Below are 23760 nucleotides of genomic sequence, written 5' to 3'. Positions count from 1 at the left end.
CTTGGTCATGATGACGTTCAGGAGCAAGGCCATAATTAAATTGATCATACAGCTGCTTCTGGTTATTAGGAGGGTGAACCTGGACAATATCATGCCCCCCATGCATCTGATCAATAGCCACGTATTTGGCTCGATCAGTGGAGAAATCATATATTTGTTCTGAGACAATTATATTGTCAGAGGAACAATCTTGTTGACCATCTTCTCCATGCAAAGCCTCTATGTAAGGCTGTGATTCACCAGTGAGATCCTTAGGTTGATTGCCACCTATAGGCAATTCAGTCTCAAAAACCACCTCTTTGCATGCAAGTTCTAATTTGCTTTGATGCGAACTGACCTGAGTAGCCAAGATGGAATCTTCCTTGCGCGAGGTCGCGAACTCTGATGAGGTATGATTGTTTTGGCTCGCGATGGCGTTCAAAATTGTCTTATGACGCTCATCCTGTTCGGCAGCGATGGTTATAGCTTGCGCCTTCAAGGCACCCTCTGTTCGTGTAACCTGCTGCCTGGTACTCTCCGCGTATAGAGTCATACGCTGCTCAAACTCGCGGCGGAGCCTTTCTGATTTTGCAGTTTCTCTGGCAAGATCCGCGTCCATCTTCTTGCGATGGTTCTCGACATTCTCCATAAGGATCGCGAGTGTCTCCTCGAAGGTCGCTCCTTCCGGGATAGGCTTCGAAACAAAAGCCTCTTCTGTTGTAATGTCGTCATTGGTGGCGACATTGGCCATATTTTCACTAAAGGAATCTCCTTTGGTAAAGATTTTCCTCTGGCATCCCAATGATGGTGAATACAAAAGACTCTAGCTTGGTCCCACCGGGTGTGCCAAAATGTTTGGCTCCAAAACCAGCTGGTGTGCAAACAGTCTCTTTTGGGCGAGTGGTTGCGCAGGCGTGCCAGCACCGCGGGGTGCAGTCGTTGGGGTAGTCCCGTGACCTGACTTCTTCTTCAAGCGCTGTGGATGAGGAGAGCACCAACCTCGTCACAGGGTTCTTTTCTTGCCTTCCGGAGAAGGACTTCTTGCCTTACGCGGGTAAGGGCTTTGGTTGTGGTCTCTTTGCGTTCACCAAATCGATACTCAACGTTGAGAGGCTGAGCAGAGCAATCACTGGGAAGTTTGAGAGAAGCACGGGTTTGCTAAAGCGTGACTTTAGCTTCGCTGGGTGCGAGGGCGTTACCCTTGCTTCGCTGGAAGTAACAGTGGCGGTTGTGCTCGCAGTCGGCTCCTGGGGAGACTGGGACTGGAAGTATGGTCGCCGGGTTGAACTGGTGAGGCTGACAGTCGGCTCGCGAGGAGACTAGGACTGGCGGGCGGTCACCGGGTTTCAACGAGGTTGAGGGTTTGCTCCGGGGAGGCTTTGTAATCGCTGGGATTGATTGATTTGAGAGAGGTCCTTGTATTGTCTTTAGCCTCTATATATAGGCTATTGCAGATTCATTGTCCAAATAGGAATGAAATACTACATTTTAGGCCACAGTTATTGGCCTTGAATCAAATCAAAACTCTTAATAGTTTTGATATCTATCGTAAGCAATAATTAATAATTATCCTCCTCTGTCGCCGCTAGAATGTAGGCAAGGGTTACTTGCCTCTTAGAGTCTCAGACGTAATCTTCTTCTTGGATGCAGTGGTAGGATATGTATTAATTATATGTATATATTCTCGCGAGGACTCTTCGCGAGCACTCATATTTCCATGCAATAGACTTTAATTGCACACACACATATATATGTCACACACGTCAGCCACGTATTGGCTTTTTCCATGCATGTAACAATTATATATATATATATATATATATATATATATTCCTTGAAGCATGATTGCATGCAATTATCTCTCCCACGTCCAGACATCCTCAATTCAAGCTTAGCTGGTGGCCCACCTTGACTTCTCCCTTAATTGATCAACCAAAGACCATAATTGCATGGGAAATATATATATATCTTCAGCTGCACACCATTGATTCCTTAATCAATAAGAGCCTCTGCTTTTACGTTTACAACCTCCCCCTTGCTCAATTTTGGTAAGCAAACCAACTATCCTTAATTATCAAATATATGATAATTAATAGTATATCAAGGAATATTCAGATTTGCTTCAAAATCGCTTGGCCTCCAAGTAGGCTTTATTTATGTTCTAAACAATATATTCCGAGCTTCTAGAAAATATATTGCTTGGGCCACGGATATTGGCCTGGATTTCGTCGAGTCCCTTTGTCAGGAAAAAATGTTATTTTGGGCTCAAACACTTGCAACATCTTAAAACACCATAAACAAGACAACATAACCAATTCGATAACAGAGTCTTCAATTTCACCATATCAAACCACTCAGTTCCATAACTTCCAATCACTAACACAAGAACAAAACGTGATTCTAGTTCGAGATTATACCTTCGAAATCGGAAATCAACTTTAATCAACCCAACTCAGTTCCCAGGACAAGCCTGATGATGAAAACCCAATTTCCCATGTCACTGCCGAAGATGAACTGGTGAGTGTGATGCCAACAACCAGAAAGCTTTTCAAATTGTTAGCCTATGAGTGCAGCAGAGCAAGAAACGAAGCCCAGAAAGGCAGGAGAAGTTGTCGGCGTTGAAGAACACGGTGGAGCAGAAGGTAACCCAGAAACCCAATCAGTCAAAATCGTTCGAATTGAAAAAATAATTGATCTAACGAATAGAGATTGACGAGAGATGAGTTTTCCTACCACATGCAACTTAATCGGTGATCGGAGTCGCCGGAATTAGTTGAAACTCGCCGGAGGAGACTCGGAGCTTCGGGTCTTCGATTCTCCTTCTTCGTTCAATGCATGGACAATTAGAGGCCATGGGCGTGACGACGATGGCGAGGCGGAGAGAATGCCGGGGTCCGCCGCTGTGATGTGGCCGGACGGAGTAGCGCCAGTCGGATCCTCTGGATGGTTCTCTCTCTCGATCCTTCTGGATGGATCATCTTCTTTTTTTTTCCAATTAATGCCTACTTATAGGCTTTTTCAATTAATATTCGATGGCTGTGATCAGTCGGTGGATTTATGGATGGCTAGGATCGTGCCAGGTTGACCTCTGCTTTTCCAAAATATTTTCCTTTAATCTGAAACTTCCAAAAATCACCAAAAATAGCTTGAAAGTCCGGAAAATTTCCCAAAAATTCCAACAAACTCGTCGTCTCGCGTACTTTATTATCCAATCCTTGAATCGAGGATTTCACTAGTGAAAAATTTCAGAAAATATTCTCGAGCATCTTTTCTAAAACCCGAGATCGATAAGTAAGTTATCAAACTATCTCAATTAGGCATGATAAACTTTTCTGAGGCTCACAGGTAATGTCAAATTTATCGAATTTCAATTTCGATTTTTTGAATCGCACAAAATTTTTATATGTCTACTAAAGTAGTATAACTAGTTTATTAGTTGTAAATAAAAGTATACCCTCCATGAGCAACAATATGTAGGAAATAGATTTTATCAAAATCGACCGTAGGATGTTATCATAACAAGAAGAAATGGATGTGGTCAAAATTTCAACTATTTTCGTCGTCGTTTCAGTTTCGATCTAGTAGGTCAACCCTAAACATTAAATACCACATATAGCTAATATGCTCATAACGGCTCACTCGTAACTTATTTTTTTGATCTATCAGCTATCAAACTCTCGTGGGTAGGTTCTGTATCAAATAATGTAAAATTTAGTGAATTTTATCTCATCAAGGGTCGGCTCCCCTTAGGGAAGTAGACGCTTTTAAAGGGTTGACCGGTTTATTTCATGTTAAAATGACGGCGGATTGGGTTAATTTTTTTAAACGACGCCTATTAATACGCTATAAATAAATGGGTAATATCAAATTTATTGATTTTCAATTTCAATTTTTTGGATTGCACAAAATTCTTACATGTCTACTAATGTGGTATAACTAGCTTATTAGTTGTAATGAAAAGTATACCTTCCATGAGCAACAATGTGTTGGAAATAGACTTTATCAAAATCGATCGTAGGATGTTATCATAACAAGAAGAAATGGTTATGGTCAAAATTTCAGCTATTTTCATTGTCGTTTGGGTCTTGATCTAGTGGGTCAACCCTAAACCTTAAATACCACATAAAACTATTATGCTCATAACCGCTCACTTGTAACTTATTTTTTCAATCTGTCAGCTCTCACGCTCTCGTGAGTCAGAGCTATATCAAATAATGTAAAAATTTAGGGAATTTTATCTCATCAAGGGTCGGCTCCCCTTAGGAAAGTAGACGCTTTTAAAGGGTTGACCGGATTATTTCATGTCGAAATGATGGCGAATTGGGTTAATTTTTTTTACACAATACCTATTAATACACTATAAATAAATGGTAATATCAAATTTATCAATTTTTAATTTCAATTTTTTAGATCGCACAAAATTTTTATTTGTCTACTAAAGTAGTGTAACTAGTTTATTAGTTGTAATTAAAAGTATACCTTCCATGAGCAACAATGTGTAGGAAATAGATTTTATCAAAATCGACCATAGGATGTTATCATAATAAGAAGAAATGGTTATGGTCAAAATTTCAACTATTTTAGTCGTCGTTTCGGTTTCGATCTAGTATGTCAACCCTAAATCTTAAATATAACATAAAACTAACATGCTCATAACCGCTCACTCGTAACTTATTTTTTCAATCTGTCAGCTCTCACGCTCTCGTGAGTAAGAGCTATATCAAATAATGTAAAAATTTAGGGAATTTTATCTCATCAAGGGTCGGCTCCCCTTAGGGATGTAGAAGCTTTTAAAAGGTTGACCGGTTTATTTTATGTCAAAATGACGGCGGATTGGGTTAATTTTTTTACACAATGCCTACTAATGCACTATAAATAGATGAGTAATATCAAATTTATTGATTTTCAATTTTTATTTTTTGGATTGCACAAAATTCTTACATGTCTACTAATGTGATATAACTAGCTTATTAGTTGTAATGAAAAGTATACCTTTCATGAGCAACAATGTGCAGGAAATAGAGTTTATCAAAATTGACCATAGGATGTCATCATAACAAGAAGAAATGGTTATGGTCAAAATTTCAGCTATTTTCGTCGTCGTTTGGGTCTCGATCTAGTAGGTCAACCCTAAACTTTAAATACAACATAAAACTAATATGCTCATAACCGCTCACTCGTAACTTATTTTTTCGATCTGTCAGCTCTCACGCTCTTATGGGTAGGAGCTATATCAAATAATGTAAAAATTTAGGGAATTTTATCTCATCAAGGGTCGACTCCCCTTAGGGAAGTAGACGCTTTTAAATGGTTGACCAATGATGGCGAATTGGGTTAATTTTTTTACACAATACCTATTAATACACTATAAATAGATGGGTAATATCAAATTTATCAATTTTTAATTTCAATTTTTTAGATCGCACAAAATTCTTATATGTCCACTAAAGTAGTATAACTAGTTTATTAGTTGTAATTAAAGTATACATTCCATGAGTAACAATGTGTAGGAAATAAATTTTATAAAAATCGACCGTAGGATGTTATCATGATAAGAATAAATGGTTATGGTAAAAATTTCAGCTATTTTCGTCGTTCTTTAGTTCTCGATCTACTAGGTCAACCCTAAACCTAAAAGACCACATAAAACTAAAATGCTCATAACCGCTCACTCACAACTTATGTTTTTAAATATGTCAGCTCTCACACTCTCGTGGGAATAATCTATATAACTTAATATAAAAATTTTGGAAAGTTTATTTCTTCATAATTTAGCTCCCCTTAGGGAAGTAGAAGTGTATAGAGGGTTGACCGCTTTATTTAACGTCGAAATGAAGACGGATCGGGTTAATTTTTTTATACGATAATTAATAATACACTATAAATAGATGAGTAATGTCGAATTGATTGATTTCCAATTCAATTATTTGGATTGCACAAAATGCTTACGTTCCTACTAATGTAGTCTAGTTTATTAGTTCTATATAAATGTATATCTTCTATGACAAACAAGGCGGAGGAAATAAAATTTATCAAATCCAACCGTTAGATACTATTAAGATAGAAAGATATGGTTATGGTAAGAATTTCAATTTTTTTCATCATAGTTTGGGTCTCGATACACGTAGTCAACTATAAACCTAAATACACATAAAACTAATATTCACATAACCACTCATACACAACTTCTTTTTTCGAGTTGTCAGCTCTCACACTCGCTTGGACATAAGGTATATCAATAAATGCAAAATTTTAGAAATTTTATCTTCTCATGGTTTCGCTTCCCTTAGATAAATATAAACGTATAATGGGTTGACCGTTTTGTTCGATGTCAAAATGACAGCGGAACTAGTTAATGTTTTTACATAGTACCTATTAATACCCTATAAATATATGAGTAATGTCAAATTTATTGTTTTTCAATTTTAATTATTTGGATCGCACAAAGTCCGTAATGTCTACTAATGTGGCTTAACTTGTTTATTAGTTGTATCAAATAATATGCAATCCATGAGGAATAATGTGGAGGAAATAGATTCTATCAAAATCGACCGTTAGATATTATCATAATAAGAAGAAATGATCATGGTCAAAATTTTAACTATTTTTGTCGTTATTTGGGTCTTGATTGACTATGTTGACCCTAAACCGAAAATACCGCATAAAACTAAAATGCTCATAACCGCTTACTCACAACTTATTTTTTCGATCTGTCAGCTCTTTCACTTTTGTGGGTATGATCTATATAACTTAATGTAAAAATTTCAGAAAGTTTATGTATTCGTAATTCATCTGCTCTTAGAGAAGTAGCAGTGTATACAGGGTTGACCGTTTTATTTAATGTCAAAATAACGACAGATCGGGTTAATTTTTTTATACAGTAACTAATAATACACTATAAATAGATGGGTAATGTCAAACTGATCTATTTCCAATTTTGATTATTTGGATTGCACAAAATGCTTACATTCCTACTAATGTAGTCTAATTTATTAGTTCTATATAAATGTATATCTTCCTTGACAAACAAGGAAGAAATTGCCCTACGTAGGGCGCATTCGAAAAATTGCCCCCGAAATGATTGAATTTATGATCTCGGTAATTATAAAAGGTGCTCGAGAATATTTTCAGAAATTTTCACAAAGTGAAATCCTTGATTTAAAATTTGGATAATAAAGTACACGACATGATGAGTTCGTGGTAATTTTTGAGAAAATTTTCAGATACCTGAGCTATTTATAGTGATTTTTTGAAATTTTGGTATTATGGAAAATCGTTTAAGAAAAATAGAAAATATCATGGTGCAATCTGAGCCATTGAAATTATTCATCGCTTGATCTGACCGTCAAAATTCATTTCAGGAAGGAGTATTTAAAGACCAGTTGGTATCGTACGACCCAGAACCTTCGAGCGTCTCGAACCCGATCTCACGACCCGGCGACGCTGAAACTTGACCCGACCTCAACTCTCTATTCCGGCCACCTCAGGTAGACGGACTAGTGGCGACTGATCCCTCTCGAAGGCGTGGTGCGAGCCGTGACCTCAGATCATCCAATCAGCGACGGTACGATGTCGAGAAGGCACTGCAACTCGGCTAGATTTCTAGCAATTTCTGGCGACTGGGTTTAGCTTGCATGGTATACGAAAGTTGGTCTACTCCTCATCATCTACACGTCTATGTAAGTAGTTCTTCTATTCGATTAAGTTTTTGAGAAATTGTATTTTGGGTGCTTCAGATTTTTACTGTGATTTCGGTTTCCGGCAACAATTTCGGACTTCTGATTCTTCTCCGGTAGCTATCCTGGTCCCAGAACTCGGAAGGATGATAGGTCGAACCCAGATGGTTTTGATTTTGATCAGAAATATTGGACCAGAGAAAAACAAACCCAGATGTGAGTTTGAATTGGATTAGAGTTCAACACGTCTCAATTGATATAATGACTAGGAGCAAAACCGAAAAAAGCACCAATAGGAATCATTAAAGTTGCGATTTTGATCAGAAATGTTGGACTAGAGAAGGAAAAGAGGGAGACCCAGATGAAAATTTGAGTTGAAGTTAGCGTTTATGTGAAGAAAATTGAGATAAGAGAGTATTACAGATGAAGGGAAGCTCGGGTTCTTCGGCGAGGTTGTAGGAGAAGGAGTGAAAGTGAAACTCTGTTGTGTTTTGTCGAACCCAGATGGTTGCCCAAGCTGGGTTGATGATCTTGGGTAAGTTCTGCAGTTGTGGTGGCAGTTTCGATATTCATTGGTAACTTCTTAGTTTTGATTTGTGCTGTGAGTTGATTTGGTTGAATTCATAAACACAGAATTCGTTAAGTTTGGAAAAGGAGAGCAGAGGGAGAAGACACACACACGAAAGCGGCCAAAGATTCAGACTATGGTCGAAGCCAAAGGTTATTCAATGGAATGAGAATAGCCTTTTGCCCTTGGCAAGTGAGATGAATGGCGCGGCAGTAACAAGTTTTTACCCACAAGAGATTGTTTGTCGTTTGCAAAACCGGAAATTACGATTATACCCTTCCGTGAACGGACGTTTAGGGCGCAGCGTGCGTAGGGCGTATTCCAGAAATTGCCTCTCAACCCAGCTGGGATATAAAGAGCATTCATGATTCAATCTGCATGTCAGAAATCATTGATTTCCAAATCATCTCTGGAACTGAAAGATTCAGATTAGGCAAGAATTATGGTAACAAATGTTCTATAGTACATACCAGTATGTCGTACTCACATTTACAAATGTGACAACAAATTTGTTGTTATTGTGGTAACTTGAGTCATATTTTGTGTAATGTTAGTTCTATTAATGGTAATTACACTACCTACGATCTTGTTACAAATTTTTGAACAAATTTATTGTCAATATTGTAATTTTGATTTAACTACATGTAAATAGTGTAAACGAACACTACTACAAAAATTGAATCAGACGACACCTCTCACACGACGCATCATAGTTTTCCGCCGTCTAATTGATTTTTATTTTTTTGGACGTCGTTTTTATAAAATCTGTCGTCTGATGTGAAATTATGAGTTAGTTCAGAAGACATTTAAGGACAGAACCATTGTGTGATTCCAAAAAAAATTGAGCGCAAGTTTCCCACCAAGTCTGTAGTGCCAAACCCCATCGCAAACCTCGAAATTTTCCTCAATATATATTAATGATACGACGAGAAACAATAAAACTGTGGTCTGATTAATATATTTGACAGAACGGAGGGAGATTTCCCACCACCATTTTTCTCCAACTCCCCAAGGAGGGAAGTCAATTTAATAGGAGACAAACCCTAAATTTAAATGGCTACATTCAGACCACATTCTTACACAAATCTGTTGTGTGAGTTCTTCTCCAAATTGATAGGATTGGGCTTGAAACCCTAACACTTACGAAAAAAAATAACAAAAATAACAAAACATACCCAAAACCAAAACCCTCCCTCGATAGCACCTCACTCTCAACTCGCCTCACTCTCGACAGACCCAAACCCAAAATCAAAATCCTCTCTCAACTTGCCTCACACTCGGCACTCACTGGCAACCCCGACACTCTCTCTTCTTGAGAAACTCCGACTTCTCTCTCTCTCTCTCTCTCTCTCTCTCTCTCTCTCTCTCTCTCTCTCTCTCTCTCTCTCTCTCTCTCTCTCTCTCTCTCTCTCTCTCTCTCTCTCTCTCTCTCTCTCTCTCTCTCTCTCTCTCCTTGGCATACCCTTTCTCGTCAAACCCCATCTCCTTTTCTACAAACCCCAACCAAAGCTCTCTATGTCTCTCTTCTCGACAAACCCCAATCAAAACCTATTGGGTTAGCGAAGGCCTTCATCGACGACCACTTTGAGCTCACTGTTGACCTCTACACCCAAGCCATCGCCGTCGACCCCAACAACTCCGGGCTTTACTCCAATCGCGCTCAGACCAACATCAAATCTAACAATCTCACTGGTAACAACCCCCCTCTCTCTTGCAATTTTCGATGCCTGTTCTTTATCGTCATCTTCTTGTTTCGTTTCTGAGACCTAAAATTAAAGGAATTGAATTGTGTTTTTTTGTGTGAATTGATTGGTTTGGGGTTTTCTTGGTTCAGAGGCGGTAGAAAACCTAATGGGTAAACCTCTAGGGTTCTTCAGATCTTTCGGCAATGGTGTTCTTCTCTCTAATTGCTAACTTTCTTCTCATTGCAAAATTTCAGATTTTTGGGGAGTTCTTATGGTGGTGTCTTTGAGGATAAGTGAGCTTCTTGTTCATAGCTGTAGATGGCGGGTTGGTCTTAATGAAGATATATATGCTAGTTTGTAAGTTTATGTTTAACTCGCTTTCACACCACTTTTTAAGTGATTGTAGCCCTTTTGGATGATTGTAGCTTAATCTTTGTAGCAACATTTAGTATTGGAAATTATGTAGAATAGTTATTCTGTTCTTATCTCAGTTTAATGCATAGTAACTTTAGCTGTTTGATCTTGTAGCATCATTTAGTACTGCCAATTTGTTTGTTCTTTTGCATTAGATGGTATGAATGCTTGCTTTGTGGAAGTTTGGCAGAGAATTATTATGTTGTATTATTGGGCATCTTGGTTGAGTTTTTTGGTTTTGATGCTTGATTTGGTATTCCCATGTAGTTTAAAGGTAGTCAAACCCCAAACTTTTGATTTAGGCATTATAGGATGCCCTTTTAAGAAGTAATTTACCATGTAGTGAAAAAGCTAGATGGGAATCAAATCAAATGTTTCTCATTTATACGAATGTACTCAAACACACTTGTGCACATATCATTTAATATGGTTACTATTGATTTCTAAAGTGATGTGTACTTGATATATTCTGGAAACATATTATTAGTTCCATGGGTCACTTATTATGATGATGACCATAAAAGTTTCAGTTGATTTTAAGAATGCTGTCATTCAATGCCAACATCACATGTAATTTACCATAGGACCAATTTTTTGTCTGTAAAGTTTGGCCACCTGCTCTGTGTTTGTAGTGTCTATAAACTGTGTTTCCTAAAATGATTTCTCTGGAGCTGCCTGGGTTGTAAGTGGAATATAAACCAGGGAAAGAAGAGCCAGGCAGCCTATCGACTTATCTTGTACAGTTTACCTGCAGTTTACCACTTTACTAGGCATGTGCATATTAATGTAATCATGATTTCTTACCAGGTACTTCCAAGAATTAATCCAATGATAGTTTGTCCTAAAGTTCTTGATCACCTTTATATTGTAAAAAGTGTTATCATAAGCATGAGCATCCAGAGATTTGCTTTGAAGGACAGAGACGCCAAGATTAGGTATTGCTTAGGAACTTAGTGTTCCATGATTGGCCTCTCTGATTGATATACATGTGTACATGATGTAACGTTGAATCTAATTTGCAGGCCAAAATTCTCATGGAAAAACTTCAGGAATGGTGAGTGATGTATTATATTTCCTTTTCAATGAAGATTTGAACCTCCAATCCCGCTGTTATTTAGAACAATTTTTTTACCAGTTCTTTAGCACAAACTTTAAGTAGCACACTAACACACTATGTTACTTCTTTTCAAATGCAGGTCTTAATACTGACATGTTACTGAAAAAGGACTTGGTAACTTTAGATGAGGCTGTCAGGACTGCAAATAATGCAGTTTTAATGGCAATAATTGTTGTATCTGTTCTAACATCTGTGAGTGTACTTCTTCCATATATTTTTGGTTCTCTAAGTTAATAGTAGCTTCGTTTTGACTTAGTTATTGCTGGTGCACTCACAGGATATTTTCTTGATCACCTTTATATTGTAAAGACTAAAGAGTTCTGTCTTTGCAAGTTTTAAGAGTGTGTTCTCTTCCTTTGTACCTTTTAACAAGGCTAATGCAACTGTTAATGTTTGTGACCGAGGGGTCTAATTAACGATAAATAAAGAGAGAGAGAGAGAGAGAGAGAGAGAGAGAGAGAGAGACAAGAAATATAGTGGTTCGTCTCCCGCTAAGGCAGGAGACTACGTCCACTTGAAAGCTTAACTATGTGTGTTGGGCCTTGGGGCCCAAGAGGATTACATGAGATGTAATGGGATGATGTTTAAGTAGGAGGAGAGTTCCCTTTATAGGTGAAGGAATGCTTCTCCTTTACATGGTTTTCGATGTGGGACAAGCAACCACCATTTCTAGTCTAAGAAGCCTAGTTGTGAGGGCATGTTGTCAAGGCCGGGAAGGTGGCTTCCCGGTGACGTATTTGCTGCTTCCGGATACCGTAGCGTAGCTTAAACATAGGGCTACAAGATGCAAGTAGCGGTTGGATCCCATGAGGGTGTTGTTTATGCTTGGTGAGGTAGCAAACTATCCATGCATAGTGAGAGGTATCTACAAGTCCCCGAGTAAGAGGAGCTTTTTGGTTGGGGAGTTATAATCATGAAGTCATCAAGCATAAACAATGCCCGAGAGGCGCCTAGCCCCTATAAGTCCATGAACTCCTTAAGCAAGAAGGGACTCGTCTAACCTGCACAATGAGACGAAAAACGCGCGTGTGTTGAATGCTGGTTGTATTGGTTACCGCTCGTATTAATGGAATGCGAAAAGAATTCGATTTGTTGCAAGCGACAAATGGTAGAAGAATTCAATATTCCATTAATGTGTATGAACATGTAAAATATTGGTATTTGTATATGTGGATCTTATGGCCATATAACACGCACAATAGATAGTGGCAAGTGTAATGGGTGTCCAAAGAAAAATTGTGGGAGTAGTCCCGGTGACATAGTAGTAAGCGTTTGTGAACTTGGGGGGTTAAGTAAAGCATGTTGGACATGATCGAGCAAGTTGGGTGTAGTTGAGCGTGTAGGCGCTGTGCGAGCATGCGGAGCGTGGCCCAAGCGCATGTCATGGCCATACTCGATACCCAAGTGAGTCGTAACCAGAGCAAGTCGTTTATCCGAGCATGTTTAACTAAGTCGTAAGTGTCACAAGCTTCTAGATGAATGTCACATGAAAGTGAATTTAAGCATGTGTGTGTAGCATGTACTTGTAGTAAAGTTGCTAATAACATTTTGTAGGCATGCTTAAGGGTCATGGAGACATGTATAGTTATGGCAAAGGCTCTAATTGCAAGAGCGTAAGAGATAAGATATAATGACTTATCTTATGCCAATTTGGAGCGAGTTGGAGTTGGAATTGATGTAAGTACCCAAATCATGATGGAGTTGTCCAAACATGACGCTCCATTGCTTTGGCGGATAAAGTGTTCCTATAATGTACGTCAACTCGTAGTTGCTATTGAATGCTTGATAGAAATAGTTAAATTTCCTTGAAACAAAATAGGTGATTAATATGTGGATTTTAAAGTCAACATCAATAATTTGCATATGTTCTTTGATAAAATTGTAAGCAAAGTGTATAAGCAGTGTAGTGGTTGACAACAAATGGCATATTTAATTGTGTGCCGCTAAAGTGAAATTCATTATGGCAATGAAATTACAAATGCATTTTTAGGTGAAATAGCATACTACCGAGTGATAAGCCGTGTTTAATCAGTCAACATGGTACATATGTGGTTGTGTGTAGCCAAGACATAGTGGTTATGTTTTAATAATCATGCTTTGGTATGTACCTGATACCAGCAATCATATAGGCAATATGGTATTATGGTTTAATTGCTCACTAGAGGTACATTTTGCATGTATTGAGATGTAATATTTAGATGCCACTAAAATTATGCAAGTGAAAAGCGTGGAGCCCCATACTGATGACAACAAAATCAAATGATATATATGCACAATATGATATATATGCACAATATGGAATATATCACATTCTTGAGACATAGGGTTTGACAAAGTAGTATGGCTAAAGTTTTTATTAACTAAGAATGTAATGGTACATTCATGTTAATAAAATGCATAGTGATGAGCATTGGATTATCACTCACGCCCCATAAGCTACAAAGCTAAAAATGCAAATAGTATTGATGGCATAAGTTCTCATGCTTGTGTGTCAATAGACGAAGTTGGACAGTGCATGCAGCCAATAAGCATGGCCATACATGTTTAAAAGAGTGCCTATGCCACCCAAGTATGGCACTATATTAGTAACATAGCAGGTATGTATATAATGAAAACATGACAAGTCATGGAGCAATTATATATTTGGACAAGCATGTGGTTTTTAAAAGGCATTAAAATATGAATGCCCAGGAACTATATATGATTCGATAAGCATTTGGTCTGCAAGACCCGTCATATATATTCAACGCTGAGCATGCTTATATGACTCGGAACCATGAAGATAGTGTATAAATATATAACAACACTTATCTCAGATTTGCAGATTTCGCAATAGGATAGTGAGATGCTATTTCCTGTGTCCTAAGATCGAAGAGAGTTGCTTATTCAAGCTGTCAACTGCTCACAATCATGTAAACAGAATACGCTGGGTGGAGAGAGTAATTCTGAGGGGTGCCAAGAGAAGAAGGATTGAACATGGCTGCCCAGAGAGGCTCAGCGGAGGAAGTTGGGCGGTGGTGCCTCAGCGGAGGATGTTAGGCGGTGGTGCCACAGTGGAGGACGCTGGGCGGTGGTGCCTCAGCCGAGGACGTTGGGCGGGGGTGCCTCAGCGGATGATGTTGGCGGTTCGTTTGACTTGATATGCTCAAGGTGATGAGTTGCTACAATTGGACGATGACGCGGTGCGTCGACGCTGTAGCTGGGATGCAACGAAGGTTACTGCAAGCTTGGCGGTGCACTGAGGTTAGCAGAGCTTTGATCGAAGTACATGGAGGTGGTTCTTGTTGGCGATGCCACAAGAAGCAAAGCTAGAATCTGGCGGTGCCTCATGGTGTGCTTGGCAGAGGTTTGGGCCAGCGGCGGTGCTACTAAGCGGAGGTTTTGGTTAGCGGAGGAGCTCGGCGCTGATGCCCAGCGGAGGAGAAGCTCAGCGAAGGAGAAGTTCAGCGGAGGAGAAAGCTTAGCGGAGGAGAAGTTCAGCGGAGGAGGTTTTGCTCAGCAGAGCGGAGGTGTCTAGAGTACTTTGGCACGATTGTGTTTTTTTTTTTTTTTTGTGGTGCAGCGTTGACTTTTGCTGACCAAGGTTGACCAAGACTCATCAGCGTTGACCTTGCTGACCTTAGCCTTGTGGGCATTGACCAGAGTTGACCAGTCCTAATTTGATGTTTACCGAAGTTTATGGTACGAGACGAAGCTTTTGTGTTGGCTTCCCACAGACGGCGCCAATGTTAATGTTTGTGACGGAGGGGTCTAATTAACTATAAATAAAGAGAGAGAAAGAGAGAGAAAGAGAGAGAAAAAGAGAGAGAGAGAGAGAGTGTGTGTGTGTGTGTGTGTGAGAGAGAGAGACACACACACACAAGAAGTATAGTGGTTCGTCTCCCGCCTTAGCGGGAGACTACATCCACTTGAAAGCTTAACTATGTGTGTTAGGCCTTGCGGCCCAAGAGGATTACATGAGATTTAATGGGATGATGTTTAAGTGGGAGGAGGGTTCCCTTTATAGGTGAAGGAATGCTTCTCCTTTACATGGTTTTCGATGTGGGACAAGCAACCACCATTTCTAGTCTAAGAAGCCTAGTTGTGAGGGCATGTTGTCAAGGCCAGGAAGGTGGCTTCCCGGTGACGTTTGCCGCTTTCGGATACCGTAGCGTAGCTTGAACATAGGGCTACAAGATGCAAGTAGCGGTTGAATCCCATGAGGGTGTTGTTTATGCTTGGTGAGGTAGCAAACTAACCATGCATAGTGAGAGGATCTACAGCAACCATGTACTGGTTTTGGAAAGATTTAAAGAAGCAAAAATTGGATTTGGTGTTGGTGTTGGCTATATTTTACGATCCATGTACGACTGCCCTTTCCTCAGTGTGGGTGTAAAGGTATGATTAAATTGGACGAAATATACAAATTGGTTACCTTTCTATTCCTCCTTCCCCTCAATAGTGAGGTAGACATGTTTTTCCACTTTTCTATGTCACATAATTCTGTTATTTGAACTTTAAAGTTTATTTGTTATTTGAATCTCTTCCATCATTCTGTTTGCCAACTTTGATTCCATTGTTTTGATGCTCTTTCATGTTTCTGATCAGTTCTGGATTGTTTTTTATGTGTTTTTATTATGCGATTTGATTGGATCATGATGGATAGCTCTGTGTGTGTGATTATAATAGAATTGAGATTTTTTTCTTGCTATAGCAAGTTTGTATGCCTTTCTTTTCAACCTTTTTCATGGCAAATGCATGAGCTATTTCTCAGTGAGTGTACCTTATATTATATTGCAGGTCGAGCATTTTCAATGCCAAGGCTGGAATTGCTTTGAATGACAACTTTGTGAAGCTTGTCTCGGTATGATAACGAATGGGCTTTGGTTTTAAGTATGGTGAACATGTATTATAAATGAGTTGCTGATGTCAACAGGAGGTTGCAAAGAGATGCCTCTTAGTCAAGAAATGGGATTCTAGGACTTACTTTGCAGATTACTATTGATTTCAAGCAGCAAAAATGGAAGGAAGATGAGAGTTAGATAAAAGAGACTTGGTTTTGATGCATGGAAGGAACAAATGCCTATTAGTGTTTTTATGTATGGATATTAGGGAAATACTCCATTTTTTATATCAATTTACTGAATACATTTTATATATAGTGGGATTTGAGTTAATTTGATTGTTTAGAACTTTTATAACAATTAGACAACAAGAATAAATAAAAAGTATTGTCCAACATGTTATAGCACAGCGGTAAAAGCTCAATGTGTCATCTCAAAGCAGAAATACATTTAATTGTTAGTATTCACACCACACTTTTTGTCAAAAGAGCTGTCGAATGTATACAATAGCCACGACGGCTAATAAATAAAAACTGTCGTCTGAATAAAACTCACACAACGGTCATAAAATAAAGCGACCTTTGAATCGCAATCACACCACGGTTGCTAAAGTCGCACGTTGTCTGAAGAATAGTCACACAATAGCTAATGCTGTCAACAGGCTGCCGACATGCTGCCGACGTGCTGCCCCCATGCTTCCGAGCCTTTCACACGACGGTTCCTTACAATAGACCTTTATCAGACGGCGCCTCGATATATGACGGTTCGCCTCTATATCAGACGACGGTTTTTAGCCGTCATCTGATTCAATTTTTGTAGTAGTGGAATGTAGTAACTTTGTTCTCAATATTGTAATTTTGATTCATATAAATTGTAATTTTTGTTCAAATATATGTAAAATCAGTGTATGATAAACATCACAGTATTATAGCTTGTCTCAAGAATTATTGCTCTGGAAAGTTCTAGATATAGCTACAGAGAATAAAGAAACTTCTCCATTAAACAGATTTTACACTTCAACAAAACTGGTCTTTTACGACACGTAATATGCACCATAAAAGACAACTTTATGGCACAAAGAAGCGTGTCGTAAAAGACCATGTCGTAAAAGATAAATTTTATGGGAAAGAAACCTAATTAAACTTTTGATACAGGCCACGCAGAGCTCTTCTCCACATGCTTTGGAAACTCTTAAGGGTTCTCAACGATTCGTATCCAATTATTTTGATCAACTGCCTTTTGGATGCGAGAGCCATGACCATCATATATTATCTTCTTGCTATTCGATAGAATTCCATAAAATGGATTCCGTTACCTACTGAACAGAAAATTAATCAATAATTCAATAGTTTAATTGGTTTCTCTTATATCACCATCTTGTCAGTCTACCTCCCACCAATTGGAAGTGTTATTTGGATTCTGCTGAATCCTCACTACAACAAAAGTAGGCTTTTACTGCACAAAATTTACAGCGCACAAAAAAGCATGCCGTAAATGACATACATTTACCGCACACAATTAATGCACGCTGGTGCACATATATTGCACGCCGTAAAAGTCATTCGTGTTTGGTCTTTTATAGCCCACATCTATTGCGCGCTGTAAATGTCAGAATACAATTACGGCACACATCTCTTGCGCGCCGTAAATGTCATAATATAATTACGGCACACATCTCTTGCGCGCCGTAAAAGCCATGCATCTTTAATCTTTTACGGCATGAATCAATAGCACGCCTTAAAAGCCATAGCCCGCCCTTTTTTTGGCCAAAAGTTAAATTTCCCTCCCCTAATTTTTTTATTAGTCTCACACTGCTTTTCAGTCCGATCAACAAGCTCGTTTCCAAAAAATCAATAATGGTGGTGGTGGGTAAACTCTGACAGTGGGATGAGAAGGATCAATCCTCCTTTACTCACAAACAGTTAGAAATACAACACAATGAACAGAAGCCATCTTTGTCCTCCTTTTCTTTTACCTTCTCCAATTTCCCCTACAATTCATTCTAGCTTTTAATTCTTCGCACATCTTGCAGGTACCTTCCGTCAAGCAGAGGTGGGATTTACAGAGCGTTAGGCTTTCCAGTTTGGATTCCGACAAGTACTCTTCCGGAGTGCCCAGCTCTATGAATTTCGGATCTGATTCGGCAAGTCCCACGTCATCATCTTATTCTCCGATGACGTCGCTTCTTGGAGAAAGTTCTGCAAACCATGCAAGAACCCATTTCAGCTCTTTCTTTGTATTTGTGTCTATCTCTTAGAAGCTGGCTTTTTCTTCTCTCATCTCTCTCTCAAGTCTCACCTGTCCCCCACACTTATCTTTTGCAAGTCCTCGAGCAAAACAAAAGAAAGTAACTACTATAACAAAGGACATGGACCTAATGTCTTCCAAACATCATAGAGAACTTATAATGCACACAAGTATGGTCAACAAAATTCAAGTAGTCACATATCAGAATTCACAACTTCACTTAAGAGCTAATTTATTTTGATAACCATCATGCTCAAAGTATAATGCAAGGACAATCAAACCAATGCAACAAATGAGAACCAACTTTCTCATGGTTCAAACAAGTATTCACTTAATTTCTCACAAAGATGCTCTCAATTCTTTTCACTCATGATTTTCTGATTCAGTGCACACAATCCTAAGTATTGCTACGTGAGAGAATTGATAATATATTGACAACAAAAAGCTCACGTAGATAACATGACAAAGAAGGCTCTTTATGAATATATTTTTTTCTTACTTAGATTTCACGAATGACACTAGCATAAGACCAAATGAACCCAAGCCATAGGCTCATCTCCATGCACAAATCTTCACTGACCAATTACCATCCCCGATGATCAAATAGGTCTTTTATTCAGGGTTGTAATGGGGCCAAGGGTTAAGGTTAAAAGAAAGAAAGGATAGGGAATAACAAAGATCCTAAAGAACCTGGTGGAGCACTAGAAGAACATAAGAGATAACAAAATCTTGAAACTCCTCAAGGTAGTCAATCTTCTAACACATGAAGCAAGCAATTTTTTTCAAGGCCAGATGACATATTCTTGGGCCTTTGCTTCATTCTAAATCTTTCTTCTAACACTTGTGAAATAGGACAAAGGCCAAATTTTCTTGAACAGGCCTTCAACTCAAAATAAACTCCTTATTCACAAAGGGGGACTAAAATCCATACACACTTTTTTTTCTCTTTTGCCGTATACTTATTTTTTCCTTCATTTTTTTTTCTTCTTCGGCATACATATATATATTTTTTTATGGACAAGTCTTACCCCCACACTTACTTACAAAAGTATTTTGAACATAAGTATCTCTCTAAAGATTGCTCCACTAATTCCATAGGATAGGGTGAGGATACATCTATACTAAGCTTTAAGGATAAGAATTTGTGGATGATGAAGGAAAATGCTTAATGTAGGCTCAAGGGGGTTAACTGGGGGGTTGCACAACTTGTGTGCATAAAATGGACACAGGTTAATTTGGCTATGGTGGTAAATCCTAGTGCCTATATCCCTCCAGAGGTTCAAGCATCAGATTGGCAAAAAGTCTCGACAGGCATCAAAGATGAGTTCTAACATTCTCTAGTTACATTAAAAGCTACAGTCAATATGCATAGTCAAGATGAAATGACATGTGAAATCAACAATCCCTCGTCAAGAAAATAGGATGATCTAATAAAGTCACTCAAAAAACAAAAGCACATATATAGGATCAAACGCTCACAAGGGTTAAAATTAAGTTTAACTTGTCCTAGCATGCATCAATCAATTCTCAAGTATCACACTAGCCTAACCATCAATGCACATAAGTCAAGCACAATAATCATAAAAATCCATTAACAATTACTTGAAATCAAGAATCTAACACATGCTTGCAATCGTTTTGTGACCATAATAAATTTCTGAAAAGTTCAGACTCATCATAGTGTTTGGAAGAACCCTAAACACTCAACAGAAAATAAACCTAAGAACTAGACTCTCTTTTTTTTTTTCCTTTTTTTTTATTGAAAATAACAAAAAGTTCAAATTCCTTCCCCCCCCCCCCCCCCCCCCCAACACTTAAACTAAACATTGTCCTCAATGTTTGATCTAGATATAATCATGCAACAATATAGTTAAGTATAGAAGGAAAGAGGAAAACACAACAAAAACAAACGTAGTTAAGCAGAGTCGAGAATGCTCCCTCTTGTAGACCTCCCAATGCTAATGATTTTTGGATATCAACCTCAAGGCTATAAGCCTTGAATTTCTAGGGTAAGCTACATGCCAAATGCGCTCCAAAGATACTCCAATAATGCTCATAGTCAATAGGAAACATCACTTTTCAAAAACTAATTTCAGCTAAAACCTTGCAGCAGCCCTACTTCCGAGGTTCATAGCTCATCCAGTAAGAACTGGAATCCAAAAGTTCCACTTGGAGATGAAAGTTCATATTCAGGACTTTCCATACATATGTGGCACACATTCCAACTCCAAGAGATGTAGAAACTAGAGACCTGCAAAGTTAGCAAAAAAATACAGAAAACTGGCAAAATGCTGACAGAATGACCTTCGTCCATTCAAACCTGAATACAGGAAGCTACAGGGGTCACATTCAGAAACCCTTTGGTAAGAGGGAAGTAGACATCCGGGGCTTCAAATCCATATAAGTTTTGTCTCATTTGGACTCCCGGAAGTATCCCCTGTTTTGCAGTTTATGTGGCTCTGGTGCCCAGTTTTCTGCTTTTCTGTTTCGACCCTCCTGTACTCAACTGGAAACTGCAGACGCTGTGAAACTTGAAATTGAGATCTGCCAAAGCCATTAGGAAATAGACACCTGGGGCTTTTGATCCATATATGGTACGTCTATTGGTTCTAAAGGAGCTGTGAACGACAGCTGTTCAAAGTGGACTGAAATCTGGGCGTCAGAAAAACTGGTTTGATAAAAAGTGACTCCTCTAAATCTTTCTCAACTATGAGACCTGCACACACACACACACACAAAAACATAAAACCGAACAAAACAAGAAGCAAAGAAAGAGAAGAAATAAAGAAAACAACCCGTAGAAAAATACCGCAATCTTCCTCCTTCATTCATTGGGTTGCCTCCCAAGAAGCACTTGGTTTAATGTCCTCAGCCTGACAGCCGGGCCAATTCTTTAAAAGTAATCATGAGGTTTTGGTCTTGGTTCTATGAGATGCTTGACTTTTTTCAAAGATGCTAGGTGATCCCTTTTAAGCAACTTGTGCTCCTTGGTAACAATGGAAAGATAGGATTTCAACTTTCTCGTTTTCTTTCTCTTCTTCCATTGTCTCATTCTCTTCTTACGTCCCACAAGCATGGCCAAAAGAATCTTCTTACCAGAATTGGGATATTCACCTATCACCATCTCCACATGATCAACAAACTCAAGAGTTTCTTGTATGGAGGGAACAAATGTAAAGCTCGAATGTGGCAAGTAATGGTCAGGTGGTCGGGCATGTGATAGAATTCGAGGCCCGTCTATAGGAGATTTGCTAGACTCCTCTTCTAAGCAATCCACCATGTCATCCTTGTATTCTGGATCTTTATGAGCTATGATGATTGCTTCTGGTACTTGGTACTCATTCGCATGAAGCTGAACCTTACTTTCTTTAATGTAAAATTCCTCATCTATCAAGGACCCTTCAATATCACTATCTTCATATGCTTCAAGCTCGGTTGTATAGTGTAACACATAATCCTCACACGTCCCAACCTTAAGTTTCTTTTCATAGGGCTCATCCAAATCTGTATCGTCAACCTCATCCAAAATTGACTCATGGAATACATTATGAGGTTGAGGTAAGACCATGACTTCAAGGGACTGCCCTAAAGTTGTAGTAGGTGTACGAGGGTGCTCCATATGTACCTTGGCCTCCAAAGGCTCATTAGCTTCTGCCCAATCTTCTTCCTCACTCATCAACACCTCATGATATGACTCTTGAACCCAACATTGTATTTCCCGCTCCTCTGTTTTGTGGTTCAAAGAATTAATAATTTGCTGGATATGTTGCTCAATATTCTCCAAGGCTTTGTCCATATTCCTTGACAATTCTTCCGCACTTTTCGCAACTGCTTGTACAATTGCCTCAAGGGGGGCTTCATTGGATCAACCAAGAGGACTGGTACTTGATCTTGGTATGATGGCCACATGAATGAATCAATATCATGATGATAAGAATCAGACATAGGGACTTGATAAGGCTGCCATGAGTTGAACGCTTCCGGATTCCATGAAGAGTTACTATTTGTCCAACCATTGTTGTAAATGCTTGACGTGGGCTCCTCCCACATTATAGTAGCTTGCTCGAAATAACCTTGGTATGGCAGTCCACAAACAAAACAAAACAAAAATTGAGTTAGTATATTACAAAAACAAAACAGATTAACAATTAAGGAAAACAATCCCCGGAAACGGCGCCAAAAATTGATACGTTTAAAAGATGCACAACTTAAACCTTGCACTCAAATATCATCATTAGTAATATAGTGATCAAGCAAGGGTCATTACCCGCTGAAGATTGTTCCTAAACTGCTAATCAAATGTCACAAACTACTCTAAACTATGCTACTGAACAGTTAACAAAAAATAAATTAATTAACTAACCTAGACAATGGAATTTTATATAAATTTTATAGGACACTAAAGACACATTTAATAATACGCATACAAAATTTCAGAACAATCGGAGTTGATTTGATATATGAAATAATTCATGTAAAACTGAACACAGTAAGATAACAAAGCATAAACAGATTTTATAACTTTAAAACTATTGACAGAAACAAAGCTAAGGACTCATTTTCCACCACCAAACACACTCAATCATATCAAATCTCAGTTATGGAATCTTAATTCTCAATTGAATTTACCCAAAGTTAACTCACAAGCTCGAATTAACCCATTACCCTTTCTTAGTTCCTCGTTAAGTGAATACAAGCTCACCACTTAATCTATTTCCGATTATGCAACCTAGACACAAGCTTGCTAAGTTTAACATATCAAAATCATTAAGCAATAAAAGGGTTTGGATAAATCTAGGGTCACAAGTACATTGGTAGTCTTGCTAAACCTAGGGTTTGAGTCACATGTAATTCAAGAAAATATTTTGCTACTCAATTGGAACCAACACACGACATATACGAATCTAGTGTTACTCCTAGCATTAGAACCCTAACCTATTCATTTAGTTGCGTACCTAAACAGACAAATAAAGATTCATCTTGTAGACACAGTGAAACAAATACTCAATTGATAATATAGAAAACCAAAAACTGAATTGTCATCAATATGAATTGAACATGTTTGGGGCTTTGAAATCGCCCCTAGCTACAAAAGTATTTAGCTAGACATAGTCATGAAGAAAACAAAAACTAGAAGAAAGGAAGAGGAAGAGATGGCGGCTAGTTGATGGCAGAAGATGTCGTTCTTTCTTTCTCTTGTGCGGCCCTCCACGTCCAAACTGATCATGTCCCTCTTTTATTGCTTAGGTTA

General features: G+C 38.6%; 1 long non-coding RNA gene across 1 annotated transcript; it reads right to left on the bottom strand.

Moving 5' to 3' along the window:
* Positions 1–2314: 2314 nt before the first annotated feature.
* Positions 2315–2934, bottom strand: LOC121049619. Its single transcript, XR_005800904.1, has 2 exons — positions 2713–2934; positions 2315–2540 (listed from the first exon to the last, which is right to left on the bottom strand). It is a non-coding gene; the product is annotated as an uncharacterized LOC121049619 (long non-coding RNA).
* Between the last annotated feature and the right edge of the window lie 20826 nt (positions 2935–23760).

The sequence above is a fragment of the Rosa chinensis genome, chromosome 5 (assembly GCF_002994745.2).
Source record: "Rosa chinensis cultivar Old Blush chromosome 5, RchiOBHm-V2, whole genome shotgun sequence".
NCBI lineage: Eukaryota > Viridiplantae > Streptophyta > Magnoliopsida > Rosales > Rosaceae > Rosa > Rosa chinensis.
The sequence above is the reverse complement of the archived record's forward strand: the minus strand, read 5'-3'. Positions and strand labels throughout refer to the sequence as shown.